The 16,791-nt window shown below is 42.4% G+C and overlaps 1 protein-coding gene across 5 annotated transcripts in view; it reads left to right on the plus strand.

The window, feature by feature from the left end:
* Positions 1-15,098: 15,098 nt before the first annotated feature.
* The window catches only part of CALD1 (caldesmon 1), a 198,152-nt gene continuing 196,459 nt past the window's right edge, over positions 15,099-16,791 (plus strand). For 2 of the 5 annotated variants that reach the window (XM_075505390.1, XM_075505407.1), the window contains exon 1: positions 15,100-15,370. The gene's annotated coding sequence lies outside the window, so the exon portion shown is untranslated. Of the gene's footprint in view, positions 15,371-16,791 lie in introns of all 5 variants that reach the window. The other 3 variants (XM_075505417.1, XM_075505426.1, XM_075505398.1) reach the window with 2 other exon arrangements.

A 16,791-nucleotide genomic window follows, 5' to 3' on the forward strand; every position in this document is an offset into this window, starting at 1 on the left:
TGTTGGGTCAGATGTATACATATGGCCTTTCAGCAAGCTTCTGGGGTTCAGGATCTGTCTCCAGTTCCCTTCTGGGGAGCTATGGCTCTGACATGTAGTTTCCTCCGATTTTGTACAAACTCATTTCTCTGTGCCATCTCCAGATCTCTACTCTTGGTTTGGTGTTTTGTGGTTTTTTTTTTTTTATTTATTTTTGTTCTGTGGAGACTTCATGATGATGAATGGGGACAGCAAGAAACATGGGTATTTTGCAAGGCACTTTCAAACCACATATACGCTGTACTCATGGGCACAGCTCATGGTAGGTGCACAACTACATAGAAAAAAGCAAATACTGCTTTGCAAACCTGGGTTCCTTTTCCTCCTACCACTTGACAGTCCCCTCCAGGGAGTGTGGCCACCTCCTTTCTCTTTCTTCTCTGTCCTGATTTCTGTTAGTTTCTGGTGTTTCATGTAATGGTTTCTCTTCTAACAGCCATAAGATGACCTCTTTTTTTTTTTTTTTTCTTGTCTACCCTGGGGATTGATCGTGCTTAGTCTGCTCCAGCCTGCACCTCTTCCTTGGAGTTTTGTTGTTACTGAGTCAAGGGCTGCAGGCCAGCAGATTCTTTGGGGCTGAGACAGAAGGACAACAGCTCTTGACAACTGCTGTTGCTCTCTAAGGACTTAATGACTGGGCCATCTGCACCTGTCATCTACTTTTCCACAAATCCCAGGGCCCAAATTAACTCCTGTGCCCATGCTGCACACATCATTACAGTAATATAATGGACAGGATGTCATTCAATATCAACAGTCTAGATGTCTTCTGCAGCCTTAGCAGGTGCTAAGGTTTTGTATAATGTCTTTTTCCATCCATGCACCCCCGGTCATATTATATGTAAACTTAATAACCCTGATTGCCATACAAGCTAAAGAAAGATTAGGAATGATTTATGTTGGTGGGAACCCTGATGATCCTGTCTCCATAGAGAGTGGTTGTTTGGGAATATTTACAAGCTATAAAGTCAGGGAAGGTAACAAAGAAAGATGAATAAGAACTCAGTTTAGAGCATATCTGTGGACACGTGGATGGATACAACTATAGTATACAGTTTGGGCAAGTTTTTTTCCAGGAAAAAAAAGGAAACATCTGTAATGATGTTTGGAAAGTGGCATTGTGCGTAAATTATCAGCACTGTTTAGAAATAATCGGGAATGGGTAAATCTGTGCTTTAGAACAGATAGCTATGGGTAAGCCATTGCTTATGGCATGTGATCATGTACCAAAATCATTACTCTGAGTCAAATGCCATCTCCTTCTAAGGCCATATTACAGGCCTTCTAGCCATGTACAAACATAGGGACTGCCCAGAGTTTGGATCTGAGCCCGTAGCAGGGTGGCAGAACAGGATGCTTGCGAAGCTATGTGACTTTAAACAGGGAGGATGCGCAGAAGCTGAGTGGAAACCAAGGAAGCAAATGGCATTGGAAGTCAGAATGGTGGTTATCAGAGAATAGTGTGAAAAAGGGTAGACTCTCTTTTTCAGTACTTTTCTTGATGTTCATGGTTTTTCTTTACAAATGAATCAGAGGGAATAAAATACAGCTAAAACAAGTAGTCCTGTAATAACAGAAAAATCAGTATAACGTGACAGTAAAACTAATTGATACCAGTAAACTCAGAAATGGGTTGATGATTGAACTATCAAAATACTTGGACTAGCTCAACAAATTATGTACTTTCTGCATTTGCACATTCCTGCATCTGATATTTATATCTCAGAGAAAAACAGGAAAAAGAGGCTGGAGGAACATCTTGTGAGTTTGGGATTGTTTGGGGTTTTTTTGAGATTTTTTTTCTAGACAATTCACATAAATTTGCTTACAGAAAATGTAAGGAAAACATTTTTTGGTAAAAGTAGAATCAATGCAAAGACTTTGTGAAAAGTAGACAATTAAAAAATATCTGACCTTTTTAAAATGAAAATGCTTATATGTGAGTAAAGGCCTCTGATGGCATTGCCTTGTAACTGAGGGAAGCACAGCCATCTGGGTTGTTTTTGTTTTGTTTGTCTGTTTTCACCAGTCTCTCGTGATATATTTTGAAAGCTGCCAAATCCTCTCAAATCTTGGGTGGCCTGGGCCTGAAACAATAAGCAGTCCAATTTCCCATACTGTTGCAGTATGTAGCCACCAATATATTTTTTTCATGATTGAATTTGGACGGAGAGATTATAAAAAATATTCTCTTCCTTGGAGAAAATGAATCAAAATGTCTTTTGCTAATCCTTCTGAGCATATGAAGTCCATGTTCATAAGCCAGAACGTGTACTGTATGATTTTTATAATCAATCACAACTAATCTGGAAGATAAGTTGAAAAAGCAATGGAGAAATCGGTCACTGTACCAAAAAGCTTAACCTAAACACTTTTGTGGATATTTCCCTGTTTGTGCTTCTTCACATATCTTTGGTGGCTTGAAAAAGAGACTGTGGTAGTAAACAATGAATAATACTAGTGTAGAAGCTAAAATTTCTTTCATTGCAGTCTTTTTTTTATAGATTCTCTGAATTTCACAGGAATGTATTTCACAGGAGTTGATTTTTGTCTCTTTTTGATTAAACATTATTGAAGAAATTTTGAAAGTGGTTGAAGCATGTTGTTCTAGCATTCATCTCTATTTCTGATGCTTTTACTTCAATAAAAAGTTCAGTGGGGAATTAGAAAGGATCTCTGTCATGATTTAGGGCCAGTTGGCAACCAAGCACCACACAGCCACTCACTCACCCCCCTGCAATGGGATGGGGGAGAGAATCTGAAGAGCAAAAGTAAGAAAACTCCTGGGTTGAGATAAGAACAGTTTAAGAATTGAAATAAAATAAATAATAATAATAAAATCATAATGAAAAGGAAAACAACAAGAGAGAGAAGAACAAAACCCAGGAAAAACAAGTGATGCAACGGCTCACCACCCGCCGACCGACACCCAGCCCGTCCCCGAGCAGCGATCGCTGCCCACGGCCAACTCCCCCCAGTTTCTATACTGAGCATGACATCGTAGGGTCTGGAATATCCCTTCAACCAGTTCAGATCAGCTGTCTTGGCTGTGCCCCCTCCCAGCTTCTTGTGCACCTGGCACAGCACGGGAAGCTGAAAAGTCTTTGGCTATTGTAAACATTACTTAATACGCTGATGGTTTAGTTGTTGCTATCAATATTATTCTCCTCCTAAGTCCAAAACACAGCACTATAGCAGCTACTAGATGGAAAATTAACTCTATCTCAGCTGGAACCAGGACAACGTCCTTTGACGTTGTTAAGAGAAGGTACATCTGAAATTTCATTTAATTGGAAATGTTTTCTTTCTTCTAATTAAATAATGGACTCAAGGATAGCCCTGAAACGTTGGAATTTCCCATGAAACAGGCATTTGGGACTTTGACCAGCCCAGAGAAGTGTTTGAATAGAATTTTGCCCGTTTGTAGCATTGTGCAAATACTATTTAATGCTTACTGTGCTTCTGGCACAGGTAGGGGATGGAACAGTTCACATCCACTGCAAGGGAGAGTATGGCTGCTTTGTGTTACATTTAACAACAGCTCTTCATGGCTTCGGGCGGGTGCTGAGCACAACAAATGCCGGTGGGATTCTGCAGCTGAGTGCAAACTGAGGAGTAAGCCCCGCTTATGTGAGCTGAGGAGAATGAGCAAATCCTCTCACTGTGATTTTATGAGTTCCTGACATATGCTGGAGGCAGGATGACAATAGTTTGAAATATAGAGCTATACGTTCTGGTGTGTATAGCTATCCTACTGCCTAGTTATGCAATCAGCAGCTTAATTGTTTTATAGTCTGGTTCAGGGTCTGTCAGAAACAGGTCTGGTATCTCACTGAAGGCTGGTGAATTTATCCGTGATCTGCTTAGGAATGGGAAGTGTCACCAATCAGACTGTGCAGGGACTTGGGCAAGCTGTTTGTTTCTTTGATATTTTCATTGCAAACGTCTGTGTAAGGAAACTCCTTGCGATTCTGAGGAAGCATTCTATTGCATATAACTGCTCAGAAGCCAAGTTACATAAGCCAAGTGTCAGTTTTTCAGTCAAATACAGAGTATTTGAAACTTGCTTTGAATGCTAAAAGATGGCAACCAAATGCAGGAACGTGTTTCTGACCCATGATGAATTTAAAATCTCTTTAAAAACTAAGGGCACTCCTTAGAAAACCTATCAACTGTGATTTTTTTTTTTTTTTTTTTTTTTTTTTTTGCTTGTGGTGTTATAGCATGCCAAGTTCTGGAAGAAGTCAAACTCGTGATATTTCTTCTAATAAATCCAAACAATAGCTATTAGTTAGGAATTCACGCATGCATTCTGACACTCGGAAGCAGCTCTGACTCAAGGCATATGGATGTTTATCTTGATGGTTATAATATCATATGTGGTAGATGCTGGCAAGGACATCCCTTTCCTTTACCCCAAAACATTTAACAGGGATGAAAAGACGTTTGTAAAGGCAAGCATAATTCTTTCCATATTTGTGCTTAGAAAAAGTTCATTGATTATTTTTTGTTTATGGAAGTTGTCTTTGTGGCTGAAAATAACAAAGATATTAACCATAAGCCGCTGGTGACTGGTTTACATCATGGGTATCTAAACTTGCAGCACTGGGAATTGCTCTTAATGGCTTGTGAGACTGAGTATTAGAAATGAGAAGAATGTGGTAATGGTGCTGCCTTAATAAAGGGTAGCACATGATAATCTAGAGAGTTTCATGGAAGAATAAGTTATTTTCTTTATAGGAAAATGTAATAAATGCTCAACCAAATGCTCTCAAAGATGTATCTTTTCAGTCTCTAATATGAAAAAGTGCAACCTTTCAAAGACTGCTTTTTTTTTGAGCTTGGTATCTTGAGACCCCTAGTTTATCAAGCCAACTGCGAGATCTACTTTGAGAGGGATACTCCGAACATGTATCGCACAGGCATCCCCATGCTAATTTTTTGTGGTAAAACATGAACTAGGAATACAGTGCTACAGAGCATGCATGATGGCAAAGACTTGCTTTATAGCCATAGAAATCCGTGACCTGCTTGCATTACTAGGTTCCCACTGATGCTGCTAAGGAAGATAAGCAGTGCTTCCTTACAGCAGTTATTCAAGGTATCTGGAAGCAATTCTTGTGTCCACTGTTACCGCTGCAAAAAGCCACAGGAGCATTGCAGTCCTCCCTGACATTGTATGGCTTGTCTGAGGAAGTGGTATCTGAGGAGGTACCATGACTTACAAAAGAAGAATTCGAGAAACCCAGTAGGAACATTAGTATCACATTTCCATTTTTCTTGAAACAGAATTGGAGGAAGATCATTATAAGCACTTAAAAAAGTGCTTCAAATATAAATTCAAAGGACTGAATGGGAAAAAGATGGAATTTTTAATTGATATCAGCACACTTCATATGGGTGGCACTGTTCAATTGCTGTGAATTATTCTTGAAGGAACAAATAATAGAAAATTTGCCTTTTTGTGATTTTCATCTGCCTTAAAGAATAGGAAAAAAGATAGTATATTTGCACTGAATGTGCAAATATCAATACACTGGAGGTTACACTAAACTTCAGGAGTTCAGAGCTTGCCACAGAAGGTGAACATGGGTCATTCTGGAAAGGGAAGGGACAAAAAGAAATTAGAGCCACTCAGGAGATCACATATTTCAATGAGTATTTGATGAACACTGATCATGGGAGAGCCAGAAGGTCACCAAGTAATTTTTTCAGGTAAGCATGACCCTTGCCTAGAGGGGTCATGAAATTGAAACCTAGCACTTTCCATTTCACCTTCTAACCAAAGGGCAGGTCAAAGTAGATGTGATATAACGTGCTCAAAGCAGAAAGCTACATTCTACATCAACCTCAATTTTGCCATAAACTGCAGCTACGCCACTTGCATAGCAAAGCACAGGGATTTAATCTCTTGGAAGCAAAATAATTTTGAAGTGCAGAGGAACTGGAGACTGGAACTGTGAGAAACATATGAGCTGTTACTCCTCTTTCCTGTATACTTCTGTAGTTACCTCATCATGTGTTATGCCAGTGATTTAGCTTATATAGACAAATAGCATAGCTGTCTGCAGTTCAAAGCCCCAGCTGCCCCGTGATAGCTTCCCCTTGAGAAACTCTGTCATGCTACTTCGTCAATACAAACGATTGAGACATACTGGGAATATTGGAGGATAGAAAATGTAGAATGAAATGTAATTTCAAAATACATAGCATGGAGGCTTCCGTACTTGTCCTATTTTTTAATTCATATTTAATTTCTTTTATTTAAATGAAACTGCCGCAGGAAATTGCCTGTCAGACAACATTACCCAGAGCTCTTAAGAGGAAGCTGCGTGTGTCTAGATTTGGAGAGGAGCAAATGTCATGCTGGATAGTCAGCAAAAAGGCCACTATCCCTCTCTTTCCATATGAGAGGGGGCAGGGAAAGACATTTTACTATGCCCACTGTTGCACTCAATGCCATATCCTTTGGAGAAACTCGTGCTGGGGTTCATACTTTCCTAGGACTGTTGGTGTGGAGTCCTGCCTGTGCGTGAATGCTTGTTGGGTACCTGGAGATCCCACTGGCACAAGTGTCTCCCACAGCCTGCTGCTGGGGTGTGAGGGACCACCTCATGGGAACTTGAATCCCAACTAAGATTATTAGGCAATGTTGCTATAGGAATAGTCATCATTTCAGTGACACCTCTCTCAGCTGTGGGACAAGATTGTTTGGCAGTATGTGCTGCTAGATGGACGTTAGGGACTCGGTGCACTCATATCCAGTTCTCAAATTTGGTCCATGGTATTACATAAGCCATGTTGCTAATGTTTCTTCATTTGCTTCCTCTTCTTTTCCAACTCTTTCATTTCTCCTGAGGCAGATATTGCAGTTACCCTTCCCTCCGCTGGATAAACCCAGAGGTTTTGGCTTAGAAAAAATGTCTGGCACTGCTGACGAGGCTCTGTCTGCTGTGCCTGCTCCTCTTTCCTATAGATTCCTTGTCCGTGGCGATGACAGAAATTTGGCTTTTCCAAGGAAGTGGCGGAGGCTTGCTCTGTCCAGAGGGATCGCATGGCTGGAGGATTGAGGGAGGGATGTACTCTGCCAGATGCATAGCTCCTTCCACAGAACCACCGTATTACTTTGGCACAGCCACAGTCTGCTCTAGTGGGCTTCTAACTGTGGCTCTGCACAAGGTGACAGGGTGTGATGCAGGACACTAGAGATCTCATTTTAAATGACTTTGTTCACTAGCGCTAGTAGCACTTGCACAGCACTTGTGTGCTCAGAGCATGACACAAAGCCACAACTGGTTTATTTGTTCTGAGCTGGGACAGCGCAGCTCTGCCGCTCTGTGTGTAATAGCAATGGGAGTGTGAAAATGGGGACTGGGTGCTCTTGTCCCCACGAGTCTTCAACCTCTCGTTCTGCTTAGTGCTGTGTTTGCTGAGCTATTCAATAAGTCTTGTCTTCTAGTCTTTTGCTATGCACACTGCATAGCAGGGTTTTCTCTATGTCCCGTACAGTGCCATAGCTGCTTCTTGCCTAACAAACACAGTCCTTCCTTGCCTTCTTTCATCTCTCCAACTTGCCCTGCTCTCTTGTTGTGAGTGAAGTTGGAGAACTTCTGGGTTCCTTTCTTGGCTCTGCATGATGTTATGCAAGCCACTGAGAGCCAGGTCTACATTGGACTGAAGTCTTAAATGATGAGGGACTTATGAGCTGAATGTCTGAATACCTGTGTAGATCTAAGCTGGATCTACATGGATCTCATCAGTATTTTGTTTTCCGTCTTTAAAAAGGGAGCAATACTCCTTGCTTTCTATCATTCTTGCTTTTACCTGTTTGAAACTGAAGCCTATCACCATACAGAAACAGAGGTCTGGTCCTCTCTATAGGCATGTAGTGTAGCCTGAACTGGTTAGAGCTTCTTGGGTCTGGAGGAGATATAAGGATGTATATGACAATAAGATATAGCATGAATAGGCTGGAAAGTGGTGACTGTATTCAAGCTCTTCCCCTTATGCATGTGCTGCATGGATAAAATGGGGACAGTAACAGAGTCACTGTTATTAAGCAAATACCAGTGGAATCAGGTATTCTTGCCAGCAGCCTACCAACTATGTCTACTCGATTTTGTTGAGTAAGCACAGCCTTCAGTTGCCTGAGGTGCCTTTCTCTCCCTGTGGCTTGCCATCCCTAGGGACATGGCCTTGGAGAAGCAGCTTCAAGTGTTGAATTCTGTTACAGCAGCCAGAGCCGAACAGGAGACCTAAGTGAAGATCAAAAGTATTGTTTGCAAACATGGGCATGTGTGGGACTGAAATGGACTTTGCCAACGAAAGTTGTGTTTTTCGTTTGAGTCCAAGTTAATGACCGAGACCTAACCTTTGCTCATTGCCTGAGCCATACTGCTGAAGTTGAATAGTTTATTAGCATCAGAGCCCAAAGGGGCCTGGTTCTCACATTGCTGTAACAATAGGATACGTCAGAGAATGTTGATTTGATTAGGCTGACACTTGGTTTACCCTAGTCTAAGTGAGAGGAGAATCAAGGCCAAGGAATATGCCTCACCCTCCAAATGCCCGTACCAGCAGCTGTGCAATTTGTAACTCGATTGCAAAAGTAAATGATGGCACCATCTTTTCTGCCTGGAAAACAATACTCAAAATAAAGCCAAATTTACAAAGAAGGAGCATGTGCAGTGCAATTGTTTTGAGCAAATGCACTGATTTTTCTCAAACCAAGGCAAATTGAGAATGTGCACAAATTTTCTGAGCACTGCTAATTTCATTGCGTGTAATATTTCATGGCTGGCAATGGAAAACAGGGGTGTTTGGAAAAAGATACACATCTGCTGTTCATAGTTTGTACTCTGTGCGAGAGAAGTAGGCATGCCCTTCAGGAAAAGGGGTGTCCCTGAGGGCAGAGATCCCTTACCATGTGTTAGCCTGCAGAAAAAGTGTATAAAAGTCCTACTTTCCAAAGCAATCCAGAAGAGCTCTTTTTTTCCTTTTCTACTAATGAGTAATGGTGCTGTGAAGTCTCTGTTCTTTGGGGGGCACTGTGTACTTGTAGCTAGGCTTAGTTTTGTAGTGGAAAAGTGCAGGTATTCTGTTTTCTTTGGAATATGGGCCACTATGTTGTTTGTTTTGCTTTTAGTAAGGTAAAATCACTGTGTCCATGATTAATTCTTTCTTATTGTGGGTAAAGTGTCTCTTTCCAGCACGTTTTGGGATCCCTTTTTTGTTTTGATTATTCTTTTTAGTATATAAATGTGCTTTGCATATATTTAGCTGCTAAACCAAGAGAAATGAAGTACCACACCTAGAAGAAATGGGCAGATATGCCACACCAAAATGAATGGCAACGATACATAATTATACACTTACTCTTTAATTTCTTTAATCCAAGGTGAGGGAATGCTGCTCTTGGAAACATTGGACTGATCCCTACTCTCAGGGTGCTAGGTAAGTCTCTCTTCTCCATAGCAGGGCGGGGGGTCTCTTCTTTCCCAATACCTTTACGCAAGCTGAAACTGGTACCATCTTCTGCCCTGTATTCCTTGCTTGGTTATCATGGCATGGACTGATGCATGGCATGCTTCTTGATTCTTGCATCTTAAACAGGATCCATTGATTTTTTCATTTATTGCTTTTGTTAGCACCCGGAAGACTCATAACTCCTTTCAGGAAGGAAAGAGAACACAGTCCTTGCCACTCTTGGGGGATTTGTGGCACTTTGAGTTGGGAGGCTTGGTGCCTTGGGTTTCCTATTTGTCAGTGCAGCTCTTCTGGATGTGCTAAACATCCATGATGTGAATAGCCCGTTGGAGGGCTCTGTCTCTTCCACTGGATATACACGAGTCTGAGGGAGATTGAGGCTGGCATCTGTGTTAAGACACATGTGCATCCCTCTCGGTATCTACATTCTAGTCCTTGTTACTGTGTCTAAGCAGCACTAGCTTTTTATTTCCAGCTGACTGACACTGTACTGCACACAGCCCTGCATTTGAAGAGATGCTCGTATTCCTCTGCTCTCTTTTGTGGTAGCTTTTACGCCCTCTTTGAGTGCACTGGTGGCTTTGAAGTCCTGTGGATTGTGCTGTTCCAGGCCAAAAGATATGGCCTGAAGCAGCATGTGTAAAATTTTCCTAAAAAGTTACCTCTGCCTCTCTAACACAGAAGCAGCTTGTGTGTGCCCAGAAGGTAGTCATAAGGATGACCAAATCTGCTCACGGTGTGTGGGCTTCTCCCTCATGCACTTCGAAGCAATCCCCCAGACAGACTTGCCAGCTGGGTGGCTTGCTCACAAATCTAAGCTTACTCACCTTCATGTCAGATGTGCACAGCTGTGAGCACCGCCATCTGGGCAGTATCCTCTGTATATAAGATTAGGCTGATTTCAGATGAGCTGTGGAAACGGCATAGCCATAGCATCATTTAGAAATCGTCTGCTCGGGCGGGGGGAACCCACACTGTGCTCTCTTTATGTTGTGAGGGGGTATGAGAAACTGTGCAGAGCCAAACCATGCTTTCCACTCTGGCCTGGAGCAAGAGAGGAGGTGTGAGCTAGCCCAGGGTGCACGGCACATTTCCTGCCCGCTGCTCTATTATACCAAGGGAGGAAAAAAGCAGAGTCTGCTGGAGAGGGTGCCCCTACCTATCGTCCTGTGTCTGACCAGGGTACGGAGGGCAGAGAGCATAAGCGTAAGGTGGTGTCCCATCTCCTCAGCTGCTCCTAGTGCTGATGTTTCCCTGGGTATGCTTCTCATCTGACCCAGTTCCTAGGGCAGTTGTGTCCTTTGGGGGCCAATGGAGGCTTAGTCCTCCTTCCTGTTCGTGCGAGCAACATGGGTCTCACCTACCCTGGTATATATAACAGGACTTCCTGCAAGATCTTGTTAGCCTGGATGTCTTGTGTAATCTCACAACGGTTCCCCTCATCTTTGGTCATGACATTCCACTTAGAGAGCACTTATATTCTGGAGGGGCTGAAAGTGAAGAATGATGCAGTTGTGACTGGTATTTCAGGGGTGCTTGGAGATATTCAACACTGTGTTGAATGCTCCGATATACAGTGAGGAACAGGAGAGGTTTGTTTAATGTTGCAGGGAAGGGAGTCCTACCTTTCTTCTCAAGATGTAGTCTTTTGATACCTCCTTTATCTCCCTAGAGGGTTTACAGTGTAGGACCAAGGCTCTGCCCCTGCCATATGCAGCCATGTGCCCCTCCAGGGATATATTTTGTCATTGGAAGTGTTAAAACTCCCTTCCCTCCCTGTCCTGCTCAGAGACAAAGAATGGCAGACTTTTATTTACAATAAACAGCTGCCCTGCATAGCTGCAAAGAGTGCTGTGAAGGGAACCCAAAGGTGACAGATAAAAGCGCTGCTGGTTGGGTCCGAGGGCATTTGCTAGAGTGAGAGTGATGTTCAGCTGTAGCCATGGTTGCCAGGACTCAATGGATGCTGACCCTTGCTGCTGACAGGATTATAACCTTTTGTATCTGTGACCCATGCCAGCACTCCAGTGTCACACCTTTGTTACTGGTACCAGGATTGGAAATAAAGACCGCTTTCTTGTCCGCAGAGCTGAGCGACACATCTTCATCACCCTGGTGCAGGAGGAAGCCTGCCTCTTTGTGTCCATCTCTGCGCTAGGAAATGGAGTCGGTTATTCCTAGCACAGACCTCGCTACTGTGATTCTCCTAAGCAGAGTTTTGGTCTCCCCACCTAAACACGGAGCATCCGTGCTAGTTACAGGACGGAAGGTCCTTTCTAAAGATTTCTACTTTTATGCTGTGAGCACTAGGACAGTTGGACCCACTGTTAGCTGCACAGACCACCAAAAAATTAGATACTGGGGATGTGAGGCAGTGGCCAAATCGGTTGAGTACAGATGGGAAGAATGGCCTTCCCATGGTGTATTTGATGCTCTGTATGCGTCTTGCTGTATTGTGGGAATGTGCAGGGGTGGGGAACGTATTTCCTCTTTGTTTCTGAAATGGCAGCTGAAGACATTGCAGTGACAGTGGTGGGGAGACTCAGTGCTACTCAGTAATGGCCACGTGCACCATGTCAAATAAAGAGAAGAAAAAATAATTTTGGGAAGCTCAATAATAAAAAGCAACTTCATTTTGAAAAGCAAAAGATTATGCCTCCCCAAATACCCTGAAGACTTTTTCCAGGCAGGGAGTACAGCTCTAATAATAATCCAAGTGGCCCCTTTGGCCACCACTGCCTGCTGAGTCTTGAGGGCTTTGCGGTGCCAAAATGCAAGTTCTTCAGAGTGGCTGTACGCAGCAACCAGACCTGCCTCCCAGGGGATGATTTATAGTGTACTTTCTAGACCACAGACTTACCTCAGCTTTAGACTGTAAATTTTGTAGGAAAAATTGATAAACCTGCAAGAGCCACAGTCTCGACAGAGATTTCCAGGTACTTCTAACATGATTCTTCTCAGGGAGTGACTGCAGGCTTAGGTCTCCAAGAACGCACTAACAGCCCAGCACGTACAAGCGCTTTGGCTCTTATCGCAAGCAGTCCCACCCTTGCCCTGAGTTATCGATCTCAAGAGCTTAGCAATGAGCGCTTGCAGGGCCCTTACTTACCATGATACGGTATCGATATTAAAATTGTGCTTGATTTGTGGGTTTAATTTCTGCATATGCTATTTTTTCTATCTCTTATGTATGCTATCATAAACCAGGAGTTGGGTTATTCAGCCCCCCAAAATGTTTTTAGCTCTGTGCTATGACACAAAGAGTCTCTGATTGTCAAAGCAGAGGGGATAGGAAGCTGTGAGAGTGGCAACCCTGGTGATGAGGGCAAGGACTATCATGACAGTTCCCTAAATTCATGGATTTAGGCGTATTGTAACTATATATTTGCAGCAGGCATTTACAGGTGGCTCCTAGTCATAGGATGCAAAGGGGGCACCCACTAGAAATTCTAGAAATCTGCATTCTTCATAGCTCAGGTTTCCAGTAATATCTCCAGGAAAATTATGGTATCTGTGCCAGTTCATTGGCTTCGAAGTTCCAAGTCATGGAATTCAAAAGTTTCTCTAGGTGAAATTCAGCTCAGCAAGAAGGATGCAAACTTTACTTTTCATGACATCATTTCCCCAAAGCAAAATTGGTCTTTTTGCAGAATTTTAATGGAAAAGTGACTTAGAACACAAAGAGTTTGGGATGCTTTGACAAGGGAGCATCAAACTCATGGTAAGTCTCTCTAAAAAAAAAAAAAACCCCAAACAACCAGTTGCTTTCAACTTTAAGTAGTGTATAGCCGCTAGCTCCCTGTTGCAGTGGACACTGAGATTGCAGGGGTCGATGGCTGTGCTGGAACGAGAACCTCCGGGTACTTCGAACATTCAGTTTTCTGCTCTGACCATCAGCATCCCTTAATCCTGTTTACTCCTCAGCCTGGATTCTTCAATGTTTTATGTTCTGAAAATCTAGGGGATGGTAGGATCCGGTAGAGATATGTCACTTCTTCCTAAATAATGTCACTGCCTCTTTTTATTTGGTCATTGATACATAGACTAATAATGTCTATAGTTAATGGAATGACTGAGAACAAGGATTTTGTTCTCCCTTGTTTAGTAAATCCTAAAAACCAAAGTTATATGTATGCCGTATGTATTAGTTTTAATATTTAAAACCAGCACAGCTGCATCATGGGCGATGTCTAACATTAGATGAAGTTTCCAAAGGGTTGTTAAAATAAAGAAAACAAGGTGCCTTCGAAAAACAAACACCACTTTTTTACTTCATCTAATTAAGTTGTGAAATTTAAAATGGCACTAGAATAATTATGACTGCTTGCTGTAAATCTGCATAGATTTGGCTCTCTGATTTTTTTTTTTTCATGTTATAAAGATTAGTTTACTGTCTGTGGACTGAATCCTTCTTGCATTACACATGTGACTAAATCTGTGGGGCCCAGTGACCAGAAAAAAAGATCCAGAAAGGCATTAGAATAGTTTAGCCCATTCAGCTGCAAAGTCATCTTACACATATTTTCCCCCTAACTGGTTTTGTGTATATTATTGTCAAATATGAACCTGTAGAATATCTCCTGGTCTGGAATCCTGTCCCCTTAGAGCAGCCAGCAGTTCTCCAACAGCCTTGCTTAGCAGCTGGTACATGTGCGTGTTAGGGTCTGTGTACTGTTTTCCTAAGCAATAATTTTCATATTTATTTTCACCTTTTCTTAATTATTTTATGCAGCTCATTTGTTTCCAGCATCAGTCTGCATCTGTTCTTTCATTTTTTAAGCTGCCTGCATAATTTGGACGGATATCAATAGTGTGCAATCACTAAAGCAAAACAAACAAACAAAGATAAAAAGTAATCTAAGCTTACTTTATCTATGGTATTGAAAGGCAGTGAAAAGTATTGGTCATCATATGTAGATGCAGGGCTATCCTCATAGTAAATGAATCGGTTTTAATGTCGCGATAAATAGCTGTGTACCTATAAACTAAACCTGTTTATCCAACTAGTCCAACTTGCTAAGGATCATCGTCAAAATTTTGAATCCCTTTAAAAGTTATTTTTCAGAACACGGATATTCTGTATATAACTTCTGTTGTACTATTTGAAATGGAAATGGGCTGCGAAGCCTGCCAACTCATCTTTCATGTGCCTTTCCCACTGGTGTCTCTCTCTTTCTGCAGAATCAAGCTTGCACAGCGTTTCTGTGTTCCCTTTTACATGTGGTCCTCATTAAAAAAAACACAATGAAGTTTAGCTGTGGTGAAATTATTTATTTGATTTTTTTTTTAACTGGTGCAAAAAGTAAATATGTTTACTGTGTCCCTTTCCATTCAGTGTATTTCCTTTTTTAAGCTCCATTTGTGTTCAACAAGACAGCCTCTTTCTCCAAGATTAACATTTCTTATGATTGTTCCTGACAGAGGATTTACTTTCAGAGGCCCTGCTAAGGATAACCAAAAAAGGGCATGTAGCAAGACAGTTTTGGCAGCTTGCACGGATTTTCGGAGCTTTTTAGGTCTTGGTTTTCTGATGAGTGGCTTCCTGAGCATGCCTAGGGAATGACAGGCATCTCTGCAGGCAGGCTGAACCCACCTTGGCTTGTGCGTAGTCATTGGCTGCCTATTAGAATAAATTGAGGACAATGCATACCGCTGCCTGCCAATTGTAAACATAAGGGATATGTATTCACTTAGCATTGACTTTTGGGAGGGGCCAAGGAAAAGCTGTAGTTTTATTGAATAGGGCTGTGTGTGAGGCTGCTGGTGTGCCTTTCTTGCTGTGCTCCTGCCCAAGCAGCCAGTTATTCATTTCCTTCCTACTAGTTGAAACTTTTCAGCCACAGAGGTAAGGGCTTAAGATATGTATTTGTTTGGGAGTGAGCTGGTCTGACTGCGTTTGCGCTATGGCTAGAGATTAAGCAGCATGCGAAATCTAACGAGCCGTGGAAATAGTGCGAAAGCGTCGGATACTATTTTTCCTCCCCTCCTCTCTCCCTCTCTCCATGCCCCCACTCTTTCCAGATGTTCGCGGAGAGCTAAGGGAGATATCTGTGCTGGGCGGCTGGAGGGGGTGCATGCTCGCCCACCTAACGCGGAGGTGTGGGGGCAAGGCTCTGTGCAGGGCAGGATCTGTGCCGGTCCTGTGCCGAGTGAGATCCTGCAGCAGGCTTGTTAGTGGAGAAATAACCTATCTGTCCTTTCTTTAATTTGTCTTCTTTCTTTTCTTTTCTTTTCTTTTTTTTTTAAAAGGCATTGCAATGAAAAAGTTTTTAGCGTGGTAATGGCTGGTGAATTGCTTTTAATTTTGCAACTTAATACCTGGGCTTTCAGGGCAGCCTGACCGTAAAGGCAGTCTCCCAGCGTAACTGATACAGATACAGTAAAGCTCTGGTTAATGTAACTGATCTGATACTTGCTGAAGCAGATGTCCGTCATGGCAGCCTTTCATAGAAGTATTGTTGACAATAGATGGCATCCGTTTTTGTCTTCAGCCTTCAACATGCGCAGCAGCGTATTGCCAGAATGTTTCTTGTGAAGTTGTCTTTCCTGTTAAAAGGGGGAGAAAAAATGCACTTGGGTGGGACTGGAGCTCTTAAAAGTCTGGGTCTGTGTTTGTGTCAGTCAGAGCGCTGCTGGGGAGAGCCAGCGAGCAGGCTTTCCTTCCCAGCTCCTTTGACACGCTCGGAGAGTTTGAAAGCGTTGTGCAAGGCTGGCTGCTGGTAGCACGATATTCTGCATAGCAGGGAATTTCTCAGAGAAAGAGCTGGGAAAAAGACAGGAGGGATGAAGTTAGCTGCAGATGGCTACTTGGGAGCAGCGGACATTGGCCAAACTAGTAACCTCTGGCCAGACCTGCAGTGATAGAATTGATTTTTTTCTCATATATCATATATTGTTTGGAAGAATGGGCAAGATAACTGTTTTAAAATGACTTTTTGTAGAGCATTTGTTTTCAGAGGAGTATTCATTTTTAGAGTATGCAGGGTTTATGCAGTTTTGCCTAGCTGAGAAGGCTTCTCTTGCTAAAAGGCATACAGGAGAATAATTTGTGAAAATAACACATTCCCTCCTTGGCAGGAGCTCAAAGAAAATAAGGAGGCAGAGTATTTCTTTTGTGAGAACTGTGTATTTATTATAATTTGTCTATTTTAGGTACCATACTGTGAACGATCGTGCTTGTATGGTTTGCCATCAAAGAACCCTGGGACCCTGCATCCATTCTTTCTCTGTCTCATTAAATGTAGCAGTAGGTTCTGTGTGAGCGTA

The sequence above is a fragment of the Mycteria americana genome, chromosome 1, assembly GCF_035582795.1.
Source record: "Mycteria americana isolate JAX WOST 10 ecotype Jacksonville Zoo and Gardens chromosome 1, USCA_MyAme_1.0, whole genome shotgun sequence".
Taxonomy (NCBI): Eukaryota; Metazoa; Chordata; class Aves; order Ciconiiformes; family Ciconiidae; genus Mycteria; species Mycteria americana.